General features: G+C 36.8%; 1 long non-coding RNA gene across 1 annotated transcript in view; it reads right to left on the bottom strand.

The window, feature by feature from the left end:
* Window positions 1-230: 230 nt before the first annotated feature.
* Window positions 231-21,019, bottom strand: part of LOC119866897 — a 69,252-nt gene continuing 48,463 nt past the window's right edge. Inside the window, exon 3 of the long non-coding RNA XR_005369788.1 lies at window positions 231-1,470. This is a non-coding gene — a long non-coding RNA (uncharacterized LOC119866897). The remainder of the gene's footprint in view (window positions 1,471-21,019) is intronic.

Below are 21,019 nucleotides of genomic sequence, written 5' to 3'. Positions count from 1 at the left end.
ATAAGTGGGCAGAGCATAGTGTTCTGCTGGATACAAGGTATTAAAAATAATAGTTGTGTTTAACCCTTTGGGCTGGTGTGCTCACCGAAAAACAAAAATAAAAAACAGTTGAAATCTTCATATATAAGACACAGAGCTATTTCAAGAGACTTTAAGAAGCTTCAGGGCAAGGGCCCGCAGCATTGCTTTCCAAAGAGCACAGATTTCACAATGAGACAAAATACATTCAAATCTAGGCTTCACCATTTGTTAACTCTGCAGCTTTGAACTATTCAATCGCCTTGAGTCCAACTTTCTTATTTGTAAAATGGAAATGATGCCATTCTCTTTCCTACCTCTGCGTGTGTGTGTGTGTGTGGGGGGGGGGTTGTGTGTTGATGAAAGAAAGAGAAAGAGAGAGAGAGGAGAGATTTCACGGCTATACTCCTTCAGTTTTCAGATTTTATTTAACATGCTTAAAGAAAACATCCAGGATCCCTTAAAATACAGTAATTTAACTAAGACTTGGAAGTATAGCTGCATTTTAAAAACAATCATCAATAATTACTTCTTATATTTTTAAAATGGAGTGTTCTCCAGCTATTCAGAAGAATTTGCAGTAGGTGGATACCTACTGTGAAACCAAGAAACCATTAAGAAGATCTCAAGTAACAAGAAGACTTTAGTTTTTATCAAAGGTTTGTGTTGTTAGCTCTAAGCAAAGACAAAGCCAAACATTTGGTCAAGATTTCATTTCTCCCCAAGCTTTCACGTGTGGAGGCTGAACGAGGATCACTGAATCCCTTAACTCCTCTCTGTCAAACCGAATATTCTGTGACAATAAATCCTACCATGTCCAGACTTGCTCTTTAAGTAAATTGGTATCAATGAAATAATCAAAAGCAAACCAATTATGTTCTGGCATCTTTTATCCATCTGTTTGGATTTAACTGTCTATTAAATGGTGTTTGCATATGAGGAAATGCTCTATTGTAGGCAGAGGTACTCAATTATTTAGATTATACATTTGAATAAACTGTGCAGTGGAAGGACTACCCTTGTAATGTAGGACAATTACATTTTCTTGCATAGTTTACAGATTATTAAACTAATATCAATTCGACCCACACTACCGGTTGCTGGATTCTAACCTTTGCCTTCGAGACTTAGCTACTGTGAGGGTCTAGTTTCTACCCCAACAATTAGCAACCCATGTCAATCATTTCAAATTATACCAAATTATGTAAATTGGTTTTGGGAAAAGGATTGTGTGAGAAGAGACCACAAAAATTTAATTTCAATAAAGATCATAGGTGAGGTTTGTAGCTGCTCGCTGCTGCTGGAGCATTCCCAGACATCTGTGGTTAGTAAGCAGTGGTTCTCTTGCTTCGGAATGGCTTTGCCCCCACACGTACAGGTCAGGAGAGGCCTCTGCATGAGCCTTCCCCGCACAAAGGAATGTCCATTCCACCTCAGCTGGGCACCTACGAGCTACAACAAAGATTTTCTTTATTAGAAATAACTTTCTTTAATTTTTCTGAAAGAGGCACTAGGTCATTAACACGTTAGTTCATAACGATGCGCAATGTTTAATAAATATAACAAACTATCGCATTTGAACTCCATCTTCACAGAATTCAGTTTTTTTATAAGATTGCTGAATGAGGTCATCTTTTTTCTCTCACGTCTACATTTTAATTACAAAAGTAAAAAGTACTTTTTAGTTATGAAATAATGTCGATTTGCTGTCACAAAACAAATAGATGCTTCTCTCTCCAATCCTGTTTGCCACTCATGTAATAAATTTGGTGTGGATGTAGATCTTTGTCTATGTTTATAAATGCAGGCATAATTTCGAAAATCTATATTTTATAAAGTAAGGTTAGAGAACTTGAGAGAACATGAGGTACAGACACAACACGCTGGTAACTTGATTCCCTCAATGTGGTTTGTTGGAAAATTCGTTTAAATGCTCTCTTTTCATATACCCAACTTGCATGGTTTGTTTCTATTTCCTAAATGTCCACAAAAGGAATTTGAGTGTAGAAGCTTGATGGTTAACCAGTTTTAGTTTTTACAGATAAATTGAGGGTCAGAGAGGTTAAGTGAATTCTCAAAATCATACAGTGATTAGCTGACAGCAAATAGGGAAGTAGAACCAGGGATTCTTAACTCCTTGGTTAGTGCAATGTTCTCTGACCTCCACTGGTTCTTATGCACAAACAAGCAAGCTGGATTTTTCACATCATATTTCTTATATGTTCACTACAACATACAATTCACACACATTTTAGAATTATTCGTATTAATCTAAAATGTGTTCCAACCCTCCTATGAATGTAGAAAGCAAATATGTTTTGCTTCCGGGGCACCTGTGGTTCACTTGGTTAAGCCTCTGACTCTTGGTTTTGGCTCAGGTCATGATTTCGGGGTGGTGGGATCGAGCCCCGAGTCAGGCTCCATGCTCAGCTGAGATTCTCTTCTTCTGCCCCTCCCGAGTGCATGCTCTCCTGCTCTCTCTAGTAAATAAATATTTTTTTTAGAAATATGTTTACCTTCTAATAAACTCTGAGTCTCCTCATATCACAGACCTTATTTATTTCTTTCTGTATGTCCAAGTGAGAAGATGGTAGTTTCATGCATCAACTTGGCTAGCCTATAAGTATTCAGTTATTCAAACAGGAATGTAGGTATTTTTGAAGGTATGAGTAACATCTGTAGTCAGGTGATTTTTTTATGTAAAGGACGTTATTCCGGGAGAATCTGAGTGGGATTGATCTAATCAGTGTAAAGGGCTTGATAGCAGACCTGAAGAAGTTTCCCCCTATGGACTGTAGGGTCAGCTTCTACCCAAGAGTTTCAGCCTGCCCTTCCTGGCTGCCTATCTTTTAGATTTGGATTCGCCTAGCCAGCCAGCCCTGGACAATCTCATAAACTAAGTCTTTGATACAGATAAATAAATATATATCTCCAGCTGGAACTTATAATTGATATAAGTGAGTACCAGCTGCAGTAATAAGTAAATGTTTTCCAAATTGATGAACACACGAATGAGTGTTTTGTTTCATTAAAAACTATGTATTTAACTTGAATTCATCATATTACTTATAAACATTTTGTTAGTTTTCTAATATGTTTAAATGTATTAATATTAATAAACCAGATTCCCTCATGATTTAGGGATTAAATGTCTATTTTTATTTCTCCTGTTAGAAAATCTATCTCACGGCCTGTCCTGGGGAAAGTGGACTAGCTTCCTTGCTTACAGAAATATACAGAGAAGGAGAAGACTCTTTAAAAAATAATATTTGTAGAAAAGAGTGTACATTTATATAGCCTGTTCTCAGTTGTTGAAGAAGAACCTGGTTAAATCTCCCCAGACCATTATGAATCCTTATTTTAAATCTCCAGTGCTGTAAATAATGAAATAGCAATATCTTGCAAGCATTGTATTGACTGTAGTATCCCTTTGAAGTGAAGATTTGGCTTATAGGTTACTCAGATCCTCTTCTTCCATTAATTAAAATTCTCATATATTTTTTGAGGGTTTGAGGATATTTAAAAAATTTTAGTGACAATTCAATTCCAAAATTTTTTATTGACCAACTGTTCTTTAGGTGTAATGACGATGACAGCATCATCACCACAAGAAAAAAAAATGAAACAAAACAAAACAAAACAAAACAAAAACCTCCTTCATAGCCAAGAGGAGGAAAAATACAGAGTAAATATTTTCATGTAGTTGATCAAATACAGAGCTTTTTAAGGGGTCCCATTTTCAGATTGGTTCCAACCTATCGAATATGTGACTCCAAGTAAAACCTCTCCTATATTCATGGGTAACAGAACCTGTGACAAATAAAAGACTAGCTGTACAACCAAATCTTTTACAGTTATTTGCATTTCCAATGACTGTTGACTGCATACCACAGTCAGGTAGTGTCAAGGTGACAGGTGTGCAGGAAATGATTCTGATCCATAATGCATGGAACTCAAGGTGCATTATCAGACTGTATAACACTATTTATCAGAAATGTTTTGGGACAGCAAAACATTTAGGTAAACAAGGTTTTGTGTAATCAAGGGACTTACAGGGTAATTGATTCATGTCGGGAGACGTAACCTAGATTTGGAAAGGAGGTGGTTTTGAATTGAGGATTTAGGACCTGTGGAGCTTTAATTACATAAATGTAGGATTCCCAAATTTCATTAGCAATATTAATGTGTACTTCGGTTTGCATTTTAAACACATACAAATAAGTTATCTGGAATCCTTTAGAAAATCCCAGAGACAATAAAAAATTTAAAGCATGACTATTTAAATGTTCGAATAAATATTGTTTTTCAAATATAATTTGTCTTGAAGTTAAATACCAGCCAATGTGAACAAAAGAATTTCCTGGTATGTGGGAATTTAGGCTCTACTGTTCGCCCCCCAGGTTCATATTTTTGTCTTCAAACACTACAAATAGCTCCACACACAACCTAAGCTTTCTATATAATTACTCATTTTTCATTTTAGTTTTTCCTGCTTGTTTCTGATCCAGCAACACGGGCAGAACCGTATACATTCTATTGTGTGTTGATGATTATTTCCTGAGAGGCCTGGGCTTTCTTATTCCCTTCATGGGTAAGTAATTGTTTCTCCTATAAGGAATCTGTTCTATATTGCTCTTATGGTAAGGATCACAGACATTGGGTTGGAGATTTCCTCATTAGAGTTTGTAAACTTTACTTAAAAGGAACCCCATATGTCCACAAAGCCTCCGTGCTCTGGCAAAGGAATAGGTGCCTTGTTCATTGAATCCCTTGGCCTCACCTAAGGTTGGTATTAGGGAGTAAGTCTTTCTTGGAGGTGGAGCAGCTTTAGCAGGCAACCTGTTGGGGGCAAGTTTTGTGGCCTAGAAATTACTTTACACTTGGGATTGCAGTCCGTTCTTAAGTAATATAATTTCCTACTATTTTTTTCAAGATTTACTTATGTATTATTTGAGAGAGAGAGAGAGAATCTCAAGCAGACTCCCCACTGAGCCCCAAGCTTGACACGGGGCTCGATCTCACCACCCTGAGACCATGACCTGAGCCAAAATGAAGGGTTGGATGCTTAACTGACTGAGCCACCCAGGCTCCCCTAATTCTCTGTACTACTAGGAAGATCTCCAGTCCTTTTCCTTTCTATCAAGTGCATTGGATAATAACCAAAGCCAAATGTCTTGTCTAAATATAGAGTTCATTGATTCCTATCTCCAAGGCACTGGCCTCAGTGATTGGCCCATCTAGACTTTAATTCACGTCCTTTAGTTTAATGGCCTCTGATTTAGTGTACTGCTACTTTTTATTTTTAAGGTAAAAATATGTCATGGCTTCATATTGATTTTTCAATTCAAAATCAGAACATCAGGAATTTAAAAATTTTCTTGGATCTTACATCTATATCTACTTTCTCAGAACCTGAGAAGCCTGCTTCTCAATGAAATCAAGGATAAACAGAATTAAAATATTATGTACACAACAGTCTCAGAATGCCAGTGTAAATGTTATGACGCATAACACGATTATTGAAAACAGTTAAAAAATTTGTTGCAGTTCTGGCTAATTTAATTTAAAGAAAGGAAGGAAGGAAGGAAGAAGAAGAAGAAGAAGAAGAAGAAGAAGAAGAAGAAGAAGAAGAAGAAGAAGAAGAAAGAAAGAAAGAAAGAAAGAAAGAAAGAAAGAAAGAAAGAAAGAAAGAAAGAAAGAAAGAAAGAAAGAAAGAAAGAAAGAAAGAAAGAAAGAAAGAAAGAAAGAAAAATGTATAGAATCTGGAAAGAAAAGAATTTGTTGCAGTTCTGCATATGCCACTAAGGATATACAGTCAAATCATTGGAGTTGTTGTTTTTTTTTTAAGATTTTTTATTTATTTATTCATGAGAGACACACAGAGAGAGAGAGAGAGAGAGACAGAGACAGAGACAGAGACACAGGCAGAGGGAGAAGCAGGCTCCATGCAGGGAGTCCAATGGGGGACACGATCCCGGGACTCCAGGATCACGTCCTGGGCTGAAGGCAGGTGTCAAACCACTGAGCCACCCAGGGATCCCCAATTGGGTTTTAAAGTCACTTATCATAGTTACTCTTTTGTGTAGTTATTCTAGCATTTAAGGTTCATTTGTTTTCCTATTCTTTTCAATAGTTAAAAATTACTTTTTCAGTTCAGTTTTATACTAATTTTATACTATATCTCATCCTTATCTTAGACTAAAGTTTATACTAATTTATAAAAGAATTACAACATTAAATCAACATAAGCAGGCACATTCAAAGAAGGTAAGTTTTTAACACTGTCTCCTTTACCTTATTCTACTTTAGATGACTCAACTTCGTGAGTTACCCTGTTTTGTGATACCAAACACAAATATTTGTATGCCTCCTTTATTAGATCAAATAATTACATACTATACACACTTTCCTCCACCTTGCTTGTAATTACATAATATTTTTATAGATCACTTCTTGGTAGAATAAAGATTCTTTATTCTTTTTTATGGCCATCTGACCTTCTGTTGTATGGAGCTGCCATAGACAGTTCAATCCATTTCCATTTCTCTGTTAAGAGACATTTAAGTTGTTTCCATTTTATGCTATAACTAGTCATATTTTTGTCAGTGTATCTTTGGGATAGATTCTCACAAGAGGGATCAATGGATACATAGCTATCCACTTACCCCAGTACCACTTATTAAAATTTCCATTTCCTTTACACTAATCAGAGAGGTCAAATTATTATATATTATATATGTTACTTATATAGTATAGATTTGTTATATATTAAATTCACATATGCAATTGTGTTTACTTCTGGACTATTTATTACATCTGTTTCCATGGTATTTTGAAAAATATGACCACAAGTTTTTTGATCCTCTACCCCTATCCCAAGAAGTGGAACTTAATTTCCCTGCCCTTGAGTGATGACCAGACTTTGTGACTTACTTCTTTTTTTTTTTTTTAATTGAAGTTGGATTTGCCAACATGTAGTATAACACCCAGTGACTTACTTCTAAACAATAGCATATGGCACATGTGATATGTCACTTTGGAGATTAGGTTATAGAAGACATGGCTTCCATCTTGGGTTTAGATTCTCTTTCGGTCTCTCTCTCTCTCTCTCTTTCCTTGTTTCTCATCACTCAACCTGGGAGAAGCCAGCTGCTATGTCACCGTGGGAAGACTGCTCAACTTCAGACGACTGCAACCCCAGCCAACTAATTGCCTACGGCCTCATGATAGACCCTGAGCCAGAACCACCCAGCTAAGCAGTAGCTAGATTCCTGACATTAAGAATATGAGTGAAATAATGAATATATGCTGATGATTTGGGGAAATTTGTTACACAGTAATAGGTAAGTAATGCATCCATCTATTCATGAGCCAATGTCATACAATTTTCGTTGCATAGGCTTTATGGTATGTTTTTATTGCTCATCATTTCCCAAGGTTTTAAGACTACTTTTGCTTGTTTTTTCATAAAATTGCACCATTTGGGGCACCTGGGTGGCTCAGATGGTTCAGCATCTGCTTTCAGCTCAAGCCAGGATCTCAAGGTCCTAGGATTGAGCCTGCATCAGGCTCCAGCTCAGCGGGGAGTCTGCTTCTTCCTCTTCCTCTGCCCTCCCCCTGATTATGCTTTCTCCCTCTGTATCTGTCTCAAGTGAATAAATAAAATCTTTAAAAAACATTGCACCAAATAATTATATTCTCTAGGTCCAGACAGAAACATAGTAGGGGTTTCTTTTTTGGAGCGGGGTCACTAAATACAGTATATAAATTAAGAACTGCCACTTTTACATTGAACATTCCTATTTGAATACATGATACATTTTTCCATTTCTTCCAAGTCTACTTCTGTGTCTTTATGAGTGTTTTCCAGTTTCCTCAGAAATATTGTGTATATTTCTTGTTAAATCTATGTTTGTGTTTTTTCTCTTTGCTATGATAAATGGAGTCTTTTCCTCCAGTATTTCCACCCCACCACTCTTTCCCTCCTCCTTTTTTTCTTTTTTCTCTTCTGGTACTTATGTGTGAATACTTTTGATTTTTGTAAGTTGATTTTATAATCTCCTGGGTTAAGCAGAGTCGAGCTACCCACCCCACCTCCCCCAAAAGTGTTCATTCTAATCCTCAGAATCTGAATGTTAGGTTGAATGGGAAGGGGAATCAAGCTTGCTGACCTTGATTGAATGACCTTAACATAGGGGGAGAGCATCCTAATTACACAGGTGGGGCCAATGCAATTACAAGCGTCCTATAAAAACAGAAGTGGGACGCAGGGACGTAGAGTTGTTGTTAGGTGTGATGTGTGGAAAACTCGAATTGCTGTTTCTGGCTTTGAAGGTAGAAGGGGCCACACGAAAGGAAATGAAGATGGCTTCTAGAAGCTGGAAAAGGCAAGGAAATAAATTTTCCCCTAGAACGTCCAGAAGGTATGTAGTCCTACCAATACCTTGATTTTAACCTAGTGAGACCAGAACTATATGATAATACATTTTTGTTGTTTTAAGCTACTATGTTTTTGGTAATTTGTTACAGCAGCAATAGAAATGAATGCACCTGAAGTTGACGAAATTTTCTTATTGTTTTCAGTGGTTTTTCTATTGGTTCTTTTCAGTTTTGCAGACATATCATCATGTCATCTGAAAAGGTATGCTTGTTACAATCTGTATGAATCTGGGTGCTTTGGCTGATATCCTCTAAAACAATAATATATTAAAATTGACACAGTGGGCTTATTCCTGGTTTTACTTGGAAAGCCTCCATCTTCACATTAAGGGCATGGCTTTTGGGTTACAGCATATATATTTTATCATATTAAGAAAGTATTCTTCAACTCAATTTTATTGAGTTGTTGAGTTTTAAATAAATGGTGTTAATTTTTTGCAAATATTTTTCCGTATGCATAAAAATAATCATACAGCCTTTCTCCTTAACTCTATTAATAAGATGGTGGGGTCCTGTTTGCAAGTATTTCATTAGAGATTTTAACTTTGATATTTAAAAGTCAGTTTGATCTGTAGCTTTATTTATTGGTTAATTTTCTTGTCATATTTTGGAATCCCTATCATACTTTTGAAAAATAAATTGACAGAAGTGAAGTACTGATATATACTAGAGTGTGGGTGAACCTGAAAAACAGTGTGTTAAATCAAAGAAGCCAGACACAAAAGACAACATATTGTATGAATTAATTTATATGAAATGTCTAATAAAGTCAAATCTCTAGAGCTGGAAAGTAAATTAGTGGGTGCCTAGGGCTAGAAGTCAGAATGAAGATTAGCTGTAAATGGGCAAGAGGATCTTACTGGAGTGATGGAACTGCTCAAAAAGTGGATCGTAGTGATGATGATAGCACAGGTTGGCAATTTACTAAAAATTGTTCGTTTGTACATTTAAAATGACAGATTTTTTAAGGTATGAAAATTATGACTCTAATTCAAAGTTGTTAGTCATAAATTTAAAATCTAAAAAAATAAAAACATAGTCCTACCAAAACCATATAGTTGTGTTTAATAGAGAAAAATAAAGTTGGAAGTTTCCCTCCTTTTCCAAACTCTGAAATAGTTCAAGTAACACAGAAATTATCTAAGACCTAAATGTCTGGTGGAGTACCCAAGGAGAATATTGGGCCTGGTGATGTATTGTGTGTGTTAGGGATGGGGAAGCTGTTGCTTACACTTAGGTTACACTTAAGTTAGAGAAGTAGAGTGAGGTCTTTATGATTTTCGCATAAAGTGGCCTGTTTAGACTTTCTCTACTGAGATCAATTTGGTGAGTACAGTATTTCTTTAAAAATTATTTTCACTTAGATTTTAAAGTATATTTTCACAGGGATACTCAAATATGTCTTTATTTTGTGATTTTTTAAAAAAATCTTCAGGTATCTTCCACTTACTATTTTTAATTTTGTGTTTTCTCTCTTTCGCCTTCGGTTAGGTGAGCTAAGAGACTATCTGCTTTGTTGATCTTATCTCAAACAATGATAACTGGATTTGCAAACTGTGTCTTGGTGTTGGCTGTTCTGAGTAAATGTTTCTAGAGGTGCATGGTGCCCTTTCATTCAGTATCTGATTTCAGTGTAAACATATTTTTTTTAATTTCAAGAGGCTTTCTTGAATTACACATTTCAGTAATTGTTCCATTCCACTGCTTTGGGTTTCTTCTTTGAGGACACCTATCATACTTATATTTCATCTTCTTTTCCTATATTGTAGATCTGTGACTGTCTCTTGAAACTTGCTATCCCTTTGGTATGGTTTTAAACCTATGTATTGGGATATAAGTTACATACCATAAAGTACATCCCCTTCAATTTTTAGTAAATTTATATGCTTGAACAGTAATCACTATGATCCAGTTTAAGACCACTTTCATCATATTATGCTACAGCATAAAACAAGCCATGATAAATTAAAAGGAAGGAGATAATGCGATGAAAAATCTCCAAGTAAAGCAGAATTAAATTGGAAATCAAGAACAAAAAGAAGTTAGGAAAGCCCTCAAATATATGAAATTATGCAGTTCATTTATTAATAACACAAGGATCAAAGAATCATTCACCTATAGGATGTTCCACGTGCACTTAGCTTCTTTAAAGTCTTTGCTAACTACAAAATCTGAGATCAGCTACAAATGGTTTCTGGTGTGGGTAAAAAACTGCTATTTCTTTGAATTTCTCCTAATTTTTGGTTGAGATCTAAACATTGTAGACAATCTGTTTTGGTAACCCCACATTTTAATTTATTATTCTATCATCTTTTTGTTGTTCGCCTTTTTTTATTTTGGAGGGCACTTTGTTTGGTTTGGTTTGGCAACTTGTCTTACTCCAGAAATCTTTTTTCTGTATTCCTAAGTCCTCATAGATCTGCTCGGTTCTTTTACTATTATTTTTATTTTTATTTAAGCCTGGCTTCCCTGCCTTTCTCCTGTGACTACATGGCTTATAAGGCAGTCAATGATGTGGGCAGAGGTTGTGTTAGAATGTGTCAAGTTCATAAGGCTCCCACCTTCTGTGATCGATTTATGTGTGAGTTGGTGAGTCCATTCATTGTTCATCTGGTCCTCACATCTCTCTCCTGCCTTTTAATTTCCTCTGTATTCCCCTGAGTCTCCTCTGTAGATGTTCACAGTCTCCTGGTCAGCCAGAGATGTGTTATCTTATCTCATTCTGAATCCTTCTAGATCTCTCTTCAACTCTGGCTGGTTTTGCCTCTCATGCCAACTGTGGACTTTCCCATGTATTTTCTATAGGAGTTTGTTTCTTACCATAATTGCCATGTTTATCTGACAAAGCCAGAAGTTTTAACCTCCTGCTCCAAATTGACTCTCTCCTCTCTGACAGCAAAACTGTTGGTTTTGCAGCCGTCTCCACTCCAATAAAGCTACAGATCTGAAGCACCTAAGCTTGTCGGGGTGTGTGTGTGTGTGTGTGTGTGTGTGTGTGTGTGTGTGTGTGGTGAAGCCAGAAGAGGGGGACGTATGGTAGTACCTGCGGACAGAAGGACCACAGATTCCTGCTGTTCTTACCCAAAGACAGAGCAGTTTTTCTTTTTTTTTTCTTTTTTTTTAATTTTTATTTTATTTATTTTTTTTTTCAGAGCAGTTTTTCAAGAATAAAGACTTGCTGATTTGTTTTATATCTTGTCTATTTCAAAACCTTGGAATGGTTCTTTCTGAGATTCAGCTAAATGCCTTCACCTTTGTAAGGCACCACAGCGTAGCATTTAGGATCTTTGGATTCTAAAATTGTTCTTTTTCACCCTCCACTTATTCTTCAGATACCTGTTGTCGATTCACTCTCGTGTGTGTGCACGTTCTAATAAGATTTATTTACATACACAAAAGATGGGGCAGATTTGACCCTTGAGCCCTAGTTTAAAAAATCTTAAGTTTTCATTTGTACCTTGAATTGATGAAATCTACTAATGGAATGAAGAATACAATTTGATATACATAGTTTGTTTTTGCTTTTTTCCTGTGGTGGAACTAGAAACATAAAATCTGCTCTTCCTTTTTGGTCCTGGGGGATGGAACTACATTTTATTGAACAGTTGCTGTTGCCAGGCATTAAGCCAGATATTTAATTCTTAGGGCAACCCCATACACCTCTGGTCTTAAGCGGATTATGATGACATTTTTAGATTTAGAGAAGTTAAGTTAGACTGTGAGTTCCTTGAGGGTGAGGCGCTCACAGGGCTTGTTCACAGCCACATCTCTAGGGCCTGGAAACATGTTGGCATCTAACACCAGTCTTCATCAGGGTGGCTAAGCAGGTGCTCACAGCACCAATAATAAGGGACATCCACAGAAAGAGAAAAACATGATATTAAAGTATATGAAAGATATTAACCTAAAAAAAGATATTAACCTAAAAAAAGATATTAACCTAAAAAAAGATATTAACCTGATCATCCTAAGAATAATTAGAATATATTGAGCTTGCTCACACTTAGGTTATGATATAGTATAACTTTTAAACGCTTTAAACATTTAAAAGTTGTGAGATGTGATCTCTACATAGAAAAAAAGGCATCATATATGAACATACAATTGAATGAGTAATAACCTTTGTAATTATTAGCTAGGTCATGAGATGGGATCACAATATCCTCCTTACCTACTATTCTGACTTTTGTAGTAGTAATTTTCTTGTTTTCTTTGTAATCATTCTTAGTCTGTATGCATCCCTGAATTATGTGTTTTAGTTTTGCCCGTTGTTTATTCAAGCTTGTGTTTCTTCTCATTTAACTTTTCTTTGTGAAAGGAACTTTTGATTTTCTTTCTTTTTTTTTTTTTCAGATTTCTTTCTGGCTGTTTCTAATTCTCATTTATGGTGCTCTTTCCTGTCTTCTGTTTATTTTCACTGAGCTCATTTTGAAATATTTGGTTACACTTTGTATCCCTTTTGCAGACAGGTTTTTGTGGCATGCTTTTATTATCCAAGAGGATGCTATTCTCTTTGTTCTTATTTCTCACAATGGTGTTTGGGATTCCTTTTATATTGCACATTTTTACATAAAATTAGTTTACTTAAACTCTTAAGGAGTGGTCAGGATAGTTTCTCTATTTTCTCTAGAAGAACTGACTCTAGAGATCCTGCTTGGGTTGTTTTTGCAAAAAGATCAAAATACTTTCTGAGATTTGCTGCCCCTGCTCTCCTTCCTCCTTTTTATCCAGACCTTTCTCTTTATTTTGCTGTTATTCTTCCCATCTTGCTTAATTTACATCCTAGTTTAAGTAATTTATTTTGTATCTGTGCGTGTTTGTCTAGGAAAAGAACTCAGGTTTATTCTTTGTTTTGTTTTGCTTTGTTTTAGTTTGGAGTATTCGTATTCCTATGCCTGCTTCAGCCTTCTCACCTTGATATGAATCCCATGTTTTCACTGTGTTAAATGTGCAGACTTCTCTCCATGGTTGCTGCTCTGTCCAATTGGCCTGCCACCCTTTCTAATACATGTCTTTTGGATATTTTGAAGCCCACTCTATTGCTTTTCTTTTCCTACAGATGCCACATTGTACTATTTATGTTTTCCCCTCACCTACTCCTATTATGCTGTTCATGTAGATGATTTATCACCAGGTATTTTGTAAACTCCATCTGTGTTGTTTTTGTCGTGGTGGTGAATTTTACCATCCCAGTTATGCTATTTCTGTGGTAGGATTGACATAGCTTCAAACACGCTGGGGCAGGAGTTCCAGTTGAGCTTCATCAGTTAAGCAGTTAATTGACTCTCGTCTTCCCACAGAATGCCACTATACACAGTGGTCAGAATACTAAAGACAATGACTGGAAAGAACTGGAGAGTGATCACAAGCAGGCAGATTATAAAGGAGAGTGAGCACTCGAAGGAAGGGAACAACGGAGTCGTCCCCATTTTCTTTAACTCTTAGCTGCGAGTTAAGTGATAGAAAATTTCTAGTTTTTCTTGTCTGAAAAACCAGAGAACAGGTTTTGGACAAGAGCCTTTCAGATACTGAAGGAGAAATCCCAAAGGAAGAGAACCAGACAGCAAAAGTCCCACATTTGGTATTTCAACCCTGTCCAGATGTCTGGCTGAGACATAAATCATAAAGACCTAAGCTATCATTTTATCTGCTGCTCAGGAGAGCTTTTTTTTTTTTTTTTTTTTTTTTTTTTTTTTTTGGTGCTTCGAACCAAGTTAATGTCTCACTTAATAAAGAAATAGACCTATATATAGATTGATCGGCAGATATAGATAGATCTGTATATGTAGATCCATCTATCTATATCACCACCCTTTAGAAGACTGTAACAAAATCCAGAGTCTGAAAACCATAACAGCACAATGTCCAGTATCTACATCCAATCCAGGATCCATTACTAGACTTGAGACAAAGAGGGAATATATGAACTCTTTTCAAGAGAAAAAATAATCATAAGGAAACCAATTTTCAAATGTCTGAATATTGAAATTTGACATAACATGTAAAAGCAGTTATTAGAATTGTGCTCAAGATCAAAAAGAGAAACTGTGTTCACAATAAATGAGAAGAGTGGAAATCTCAGCAAAGAAAGACAAATTCTGAATCCCTGAAAATAAAAACTCAGGGAATGGCTCCCACTGCAGACTGCACATAGCATAGCAGAGGTTGGAGTTAGTAAACTAAGGTATTTCAATACAAAATATCCAATCTGAAAAGTGGTTAAGAGGTTGAAAAAAATGAAGAGAACCTCACAGACCCATGAAACATTATCAGAAAGGATTATTATGTGTATAACTGGTGTTTCAGAAGGAGAATGGATAGGGGGTGGGCAAAAAATAATGGTAACAAGAAATTAAGCCATTAGGAAATAATGGTTGAACATTTTCCAAATTTGATAAAGATCTAAATATCAATACTCAAGAATCTCTGCAAATCTACTGAGCAAAAAGTACAAAGATGCATGTCTTAAAGACACATCATAATCAAACTGCTGAAAACTAAAAAGAACAATCTTAAAAGCAGAAAAGTGCATCGATACTTTCCTTGTGAAGGAACAACAACTTACATGTTGCCTGACTTATCAGAAACTACGGAGGCCAGAAAATAGTGGGAATGTCATTAAAATACTGCAACTAAAAGCTGTCACCCCACACTTACGTATCCAACAAAATTATCCTTTCAGAATGAAGGTGACATAAAGACATTTTAAGGGGAAAGAAAACTCAGATAATTCATTACTAACAGATCTGCACCACAAGAAACGTTAAAGGAAATTCCTAAAGTTGTGTAAGTTATGTAAAGTTGTGTGTGACAAGCAGTTTCTGTTCTCTTACATATAGGAAAAGCAGGTTTAATTTGCTTCATTTGAGATCAGTCTCAAACAGCTGTGTTCACTTATTATAATATTAACGGAGGCACCATTGTCACGGCGTGCATTGCACTCTTGTAAGCACTTTACAGTCAGTACCTTACTTAATCCTCTCAACCTCCATCTGAGACTAGGTGAGGTTATTACCTACAGAAGATGAGCTGATTGGTTCAATGGCTTGTCCACAGTCAGACTCCTAATAAGTGCTGGAGCCATGATTCTAGACTCATCTCTCTTTTTGGTCCTATTTATTTAATGAATCCATCTAGCATTGAAGTTGATAATTGTCTTCTCCTTTAACCCAAACTTACAATACTTTGAACTATTATTAGAAACTGTACCCTGATTGAAGTGGTTAGGTGGAGGTTATTGAAAAACAAACTGGAAAGCATTTATTCTTCCTACTGAATGATAGTAGTTATTGAAGTTGGACTCTTGTCAGTTTTATAAAAAGCAAGGGCAGCGAAAAAGTGGGATCTAAATACTTAGAATGGGAATATTCATGAAGAACCCGGGAAATGTCTCCAAGCTCCTCTGAAATGTTCCTTCTTAAATCTTCCTTCTGGAAAGAAGACACCAATTCTCACCAGCCTCTATTATGATGTTGTGACTAAAATTTGAATTTGACATAGCCTGAAAGATTAATTAATTAATTAATTAATTAATTGTTATTTTTAATTATTTATAATCAGAGTAAAAAATGGTACTTAAAGAATTGCTTAATTTAGTCATTTAAGTTGAGTGGCTGAAGAAAATTTGTGGCTATAGATTTGAGGTTGCTTCAACAGAGGAGGTCAAAGTTTTGGATCGATTTCTTAGTTGCTGTTACTGTAGCAAACTGTTGGCTGCCTTCCTAACAATCATTACACCTGTTTCCTTGTTGTGGAACCAAGTTTTGTATTGATATAATGCAGCCTTGTCTACATGGGGTAAGTTTTGATCATTGGAGACAATCTGAAAATTCTGTTTCCCTTCCCAGAAATGCTCCTCAAATAAATATGTAATGCAGTTCTGGTGAATGAAACATGAAGAGATTTCATTGCAATGGACCTATTCCAGAGATGATATTCACCATTTTAAATCACACATATATGCTCATGGTCTGCTTTACTCACTGGTGAGCTGAGGATAAAATCACCTCAAACTTGGGCTATACTCGGTAACTTATGGCGTGTCGGAACTAAATAGAAGTGTGTTGCTATCGTGTAAGAACATCTGAGTCATCTCAGTGGTCACGAATGCGAGAAGATGCTTATCCTGCTCAGAAGGTGAGGTAGTGCGAGGTCAAGAGCTATAAGATTCACTTGACTGTATCTAACAATGTAACTTGGTGATGAAGGATATTGGATGAAGAAAAATTGAAGTATTGATGGCAAGGAAGATTGGAGACAAGATTAATGAATGGCCCACTCAAAATGCCCCCAGGACCTGCAAATATTGTTGTTGTTGTTGTTATTATTATTATATGAGAATTCTTACTAGAAGGATTGTTAAGACTGTTTGGTCACCTCCTTTTTATATACATATATGTATATTTTTTATTGGAGTTCGATTTGCCAACATACAGTCTAATACCCAGTGCTCATCCCATCAGGTGCCCCCCCAGTGCCTGTCACCCAGGCACCCCATCTCCCTACCTACCTTCCCTTCCACTACCCCTTGGTCATTTCCCAGAGTTAGGAGTCTCTCATGGTTTGTCTCCCTCTCTGATTTTTCCCCACTCATTTTCTCTCCTTTCCCCTTTAATACCTTTCACTATTTCTTATATTTCTTATATTCCCCGTATGAGTGAAACGATATGATGATTGTCCTTCTCTGATTGACTTACTTCACTCAGCATTATACCCTCCAGTTCCATCCACGTTGAAGCAAATGGCGGGGATTCATCGTTTCCACAGCTTCTCTATCCATTCATCTGTCGATGGACACCGAGGCTCCTTCCACAGTTTGGCTATTGTGGACATTGCTGCTATGAACATTGGGGTGCAGGTGTCTCGGTCTTTCACTGCATCTGTATTTTTGGGGTAAATCCCCAGCAGTGCAATAGCTGGGTTGTAGGGTAGTTTTATTTTTAACTCTTTGAGGAACCTCCACACAGTTTTCCAGGGTGGCTGCACCAGTTCACATTCCCACCAACAGTGCAAGAGTGTTCCCCTCTCTCCACATCCTCTCCTACATTTGTTGTTTCCCGTCTTGTTAATTTTCCCCATTCTCACTGGTGTGAGGTGGTATCTCATTGTGGTTTTGATTGGTCATCTCCGTTTTATGGGGAGTTGACTCAATGAGCTCATGAACAGTATCATAAGGAGACAAAGTAAAAGTCCTACGTAGGCTCAACAATTTGGGTGTCTCTGCAGCAAAGATGACTTCATTGTGGGAGGCATAGAATGCACAATTTATCAATAATGTCCGATAGCTGACACCAGATATGGCATTGTGTGTGTACACTAGGACCTGATGGCAGGTACCATATTGGACCATTTCATGGGAAAGAGAAGTCATTTGTCTTCTCCAGAGTAAAGCTGCATTCTGCATTTAAATTTTCTTTCTCTGCTCTTCATGCCTGTGATCAAATGTGTAGACCTCCTGAATGCTTTATATTTACTACAATGTAACTTGCCTCCAAACAAGGCAGGCATAGGAAGCAGGAAGACAAGACACTGCTGGCCATGTGGTCCATAAGTCTTCAAGGTCCAGCTTTAATTCTCACTCCTTGTGTGAAGTCTTCTTGAGTACATGTCTTTGGTAATCATCACTTCTTCTGAATTTGTAGCCCTTACATTTTTATATCATTTAGATTATCTTAGCACTTAACTATCTTGTTCTATCATTCAGCTTCCATGTGTGTGTCCTGCTTTATTCTTAGATTTAAGCTTTTTCAATAAAATCTTATCTCACTGGTTTCCCTCGGTCTAACAGAATATTTCGCACTAAAGGCTTGTTTGCCGATGACAACCCTATTCTCAGAGTCCTAAAATTGCATGGGATTCCAAAGGGCATTGAAGCCCCAGGTCCTCGGGTAAAAATCTCCCTTCTCAGAATGCGTTATTTTTGTAGCAAGGTTAGAGTTGGCTGAAATAAGTTGAAACCTCTCTTACTAAGTAGTCAAGTCCCAGGAACAGTGTAAGATCCGTGGATATGCATCTGACCTTACAGTAAGTACTGTTGTATCACTTGCATACTTGTGTATCAAATGTTTTCAGTGAAAGAGCAGACCAAGTTATTTTTATCTCATGAAAGGAAAATAGTTTCTCCTCTTCTTTGTAGCTTGCACTATTTTCTACTAATATTAATAAATTTAAAAGTTAAAAAAAATAAAAAAAATTAAAAGTTTATCTTCTGACTTCCTAGAATATAAGCTCCACTGGGGTAGGAATTCTCTCTCCCTATCTGTCTGTGTCTCTCTCTCTGTTTTATTCCAGTATTTCGAAAACTGCTTGTCATAGGATAGGGATTTGATAAGTAGATCATTGTTCTTTAATTGTGTGTGGTTCTGTCTTTTCAGTGAAAAACTTTTACCAAAACCAGTACCAAAACAAAATCGACACAAAATGAGAGCATTATACAAGTAAATGTACTTTATTTTAAAGTCTTCCTATCCATGAAGAAAACCAAAAGCATTCTGTCTAAGAGACAGATTAGAAGTCAGTTTTGTAGACAAAGACATGTGGGGGATAGGAGAGTCTCCTATATATCTCCAAATACAGATTTGCTGAATCCAGAAATTGCTCTCAACATTCTTTCCTTTAATGAACTTAATAGAATATCCCAAATATTCTATGAATAACAGCTGATGCCATAAGCTTATTTAGGGAAACCCAAACCTGATTCTTTCTTTCTTTCTTTCTTTCTTTCTTTCTTTCTTTCTTTCTTTCTTTCTTTCTTTCTTTCTTTCTTTCTTTTTCTTCTTTTCTTTCTCTCTTTCTCTCTTTTCTTTTCTTTCTTTTTTTTATTAAAGATTTTATGTATTCATTTGAGAGGGAGGAAGAGAGAGAGAGCGAGAGCATGCATGAGCAGGGAGGGGACAGACAGGGAGGGAGAAGCAGAATCCCCCCTGAGCAGAGAGCCCAATGTGGGGCTCGATCCCAGGACACCAAGATCATGACCTGAACTGAAGGCAGAGGCCTAACCATCTGAGCCCCCTCTAGGAGCCCCCCAAACCCGATTTTCAAACCTGATGATAGCCTGACCTTCTAGAGTGATTCCAGTTGGTGCTAAATCACTCCCCTACAAATCCTACCACAGCAGTTTCATTTAAGATATCACTTCACTGACAGCTATTGGGCGGACCGAGAGGTCAGGGGAGTCTACTTCATAACCTTATTTCTGAGTGTTGACTATTCTGTATATATGCTTTCTGTGCTGCTTGAGAAGCCATTCGACAGGGGGCCTTTAAAGGCCAGAAGAGCTAGATATTTCCAAAACTAAAGTTTTAAGAGCGCAGTGTCACGAAATGACCAGTTTCCAGTTTGGAGTTCTCTAAGGGGTTTGGTTCACCTGCGTCATCGATCTTTCCGTTTGAAGTGTTCATTTACCATCCTGACATAATCGAGGGCCGCACTGCATGATGTTGATGATACTTTTGTCAATGTGAGGAATGCGGTGCCATTGTTACAGAAATCGTACAAGAAACAGGGACCTTAATACGTACCATCTGTTTCACAAAAAAGCTCAATGTGGTAATGCATTTGCAATACCAGAAGCAATATCTCTAAGACATGAAATGAACATATGTTGTCTAAGAGCCTTCAGGCTGACATTGAAAAAGAGAAAAGATAGTACTTCAAGGCAAATACTGTCCCAGTAGAAAGACTGCCAGCTCCAATATGGCTCAGCCTATTGACAAGTCTCTGGTGAACAACTTCATATAAAGATTTTCACATTGTTATGGGCTGTACGGCTCTCTGGCCCATTTTTTTTTTTTCTTTCGGCATGGGTAAAATAGCAGAAAACACCCTCTTTGTCACTCTGGGTACTTTTCTGTTTCAGAGCAACAGATGTTGTCAGAAAAAGTCACACCACGCAATAAAGTACTGGAATGATTCTTTCTGAGGCTGGAGGGAAATGGAATGTTGTCTTCTGATGAGTGAGCGTGTAGTTTTAAGAAACTAGTTCGGCTGGAGATGCAACTACCCAAAAGCTGCACCAAAACATCGAGTTATTTAGCATGAGTGTAAATTATAAATTTGATGAGTGGTAGCTTATAGAGTTTTCATATGTGAATGATCCCTTATACAGAATTGCCTGGAAATTCCGACCCCATTTTTCTAGATTAAACTCTAATATACAATTATAATTTACAGTTAATTTTTTTTTTTTTTTTTTTGTGGAGAGAGAATCATAAGCAAGCTCCATGTCCAGCGCAGAGCCTGATGCAGGGCTGCCGACCCTGAGATCATGATCTGAGCCAATATTAGGAGGGAGCTGCTTAATCATTTGAGCCACCCAGGTGCCCCTATGGTATAAATTAAAAATATATGTACACACATGAATATTCAGTGTGTGTGTGTGTGTGTATATACCATAAATATATATATATACACATATATATATATATAGCCATAAGTCTGTATATGTGTGTTATATTTGTATAAGTGAGCATCAAAAGATATTGCAAAGGTCAGATGATGGATTATTAAGGCCAGTGGAAGGAAGAGTTAGCTGGCTTAATAAGTGTTAGTTTGCTTATATTTC

Source organism: Canis lupus, chromosome 14 (assembly GCF_011100685.1).
Source record: "Canis lupus familiaris isolate Mischka breed German Shepherd chromosome 14, alternate assembly UU_Cfam_GSD_1.0, whole genome shotgun sequence".
Lineage (NCBI taxonomy): Eukaryota > Metazoa > Chordata > Mammalia > Carnivora > Canidae > Canis > Canis lupus.
Note: the sequence above shows the minus strand (reverse complement) of the source record. Positions and strands in the feature narration are given on the sequence as shown.